This window comes from Rousettus aegyptiacus, unplaced genomic scaffold (assembly GCF_014176215.1).
Source record: "Rousettus aegyptiacus isolate mRouAeg1 unplaced genomic scaffold, mRouAeg1.p scaffold_m13_p_1, whole genome shotgun sequence".
In the NCBI taxonomy this organism is placed as follows: Eukaryota; Metazoa; Chordata; class Mammalia; order Chiroptera; family Pteropodidae; genus Rousettus; species Rousettus aegyptiacus.
Window position 1 is genome coordinate 184,600,092 of NW_023416284.1, and position 2,050 is coordinate 184,602,141.

The following is a 2,050-nucleotide window of genomic DNA, read 5'->3' on the forward strand; positions in this document are numbered from 1 at the left end:
TGTTTTCCTGTGGAGTTTTTGAAGTGCGAGGTCTCACTTTATTGGTGGAAACCAAAAGCGAATAAAAAGCCCGCGCCTTTCACGCGGCGCAGCGGGCGAGTCGCCGAGCGTCGTGTGCCCGCGTCTGCCGTCCTGGCGCGGCCCCGGCACCCCGCGGCCCCCCAGACAGGCTCGTTTCCGCCTCGCGATCAGAGGCGCTACCCGCAGGGGCCCATTCGTCGCGCCCGGGGCCTTCACCACGGTGTCCTCGGTGCCTGGGACGGCGTCCGGCCCACGCGTGTGCCGTGGGGCTCCCTGGGCTGCGCACGGGCCTCTCAGCCTGGGCGGGGGGCGGGGCCTGGGGGTGCAGTTTCCCCCAGGACAGCCCCACACAGCTGTGGGGGGCAGTGGAGTCGGCCCGCGTTTCGGCGGGCCTGTCATGGACAGAGGGTCCCTGGCACCCCCTTCACCACCAGGGCAAGTTGGGACCTTGGTCTCAAAGGAAGTGGACAGCTGCCCTGGCCATGCATGGTGCAGATGCTGACACGGGAGAGAAGCAGAGGGGGACCCGAGTGGCGGGGCCGCGACCCCGCAGGGCAAGGAGGAAGGGCCGCGCTCCCTGACTCCCACCCCGGCCGGGTGCAGACCCTCCTGGATTGGGTGTCAGGCTGGCTGGGGTCCCCACGCCTGCTCTGCCTGTGCACACCAAGCCATCGGCCCTCGGGGTCGGGTCTGCACTGCCGGCTCCATTCTGGGCGAGGGGGGGGGAGATTGGGGTTCAGCTCAGGGGAACCAGGGCGGCCCCCCTTGTGAGTAGACCACGCTGCCTCAGAGCAAAGGGGGGATCCTTACCTGCAGGGAACGCAAGCCGCGTGTTACAGAAGGCTGAGGTGAAGCCACTGTAGCTCAGAGGAAACCAGAGAACAAAATTAACACCCGGAAACCTTGTCACACCACCTCAAATGGGAAATTACTTTTGTACCTAAAAGAGGCCACAGTGAGAGACGTGTGATGACAATGACTTGACGGAAGGGTGGGGGGCTGTGTCATTCTGTAAAGGGCTGAGCGATGGGCAACTTGCAGAAAGAAAAATTTGTGACCTCGAAGACGGACAGTGCGTGTCTGGCGGAAAGACCGCGGTGGACAGGGTCACTTAGGGCCTGCAGCGTCGACATCCAGGACGGGAGCCCCAGAGGCTGGAGGCAGGCAGGCAGCCGCGGGCAAGCTCGCGCCTGGGGTCGGGGCCCTGGGTCCTGCCCGGCCCACGGTGGACGGATCCCTGTGACCCTGGACGGCGCTTCGTGTAAAACTTCCAGGAAACCCCCAGTGAGAGTGAAGTGTCCTGCGCTGGAGGCTGGATGTGACCGGCAGTGACCACAAAGCCAGGAGGAAAGATGGTTCCGGACACAGAATTTCCTCCCCGGCAAAGGAACCTCCTGCCCGTAGGAAATGAACCCAAAGCCGGGCCCACCAGCGGTGCCGAGGGCCCGTGGGGTCTCCCCACGAGCATGGCAGGCGGGTCAAGTCGTGCAGGGTCGGCGGCTTCCCCAGAAGTGGGGAGAGGGAGGAGGGCCGAGGGGCGTGACACCCCGACTGTCCGGGTCAGCAGGGAAAGACGGGCGGAGGCTTCCACGACGGCCATTTCTGGTCTTGTGACGAGTTTATTCGGGGGGTGGGGAGGCAATTCATGCAGCGTTCAGATTTGATGCGGTTTTTCCATAGACGTTCCGTTTGCAAACGCTCGCGGTCGCCAGCCCGTCGGCCGTAGGTCTCAGTCTTCAGCTAACTCAGTTTGCCAGCCGGACGGCGGCTCTTCTGAGGCGGAACTCGGCGCGGCTCCCTGTGCCCTGGAGGCGCCCGGGCCACGGGGCGCGTGTTCAGCGTGCCAGGCACTCGTCACCCGTTCCCTGTCCCCCTGCCATCGTCACGGGCGAGGCAGTGCCACGCTTCCCGCAGACGTGCCCCAGGGCTCCGCGAGCCGGGGCAGGGCGCGGGCCCCGGGCCGAGGGCCGGCGGAGGCCGGGGCGGGCTCGGACCCTGCGTGGGCAGCGGGAGAGCCATGCGCCCCTAC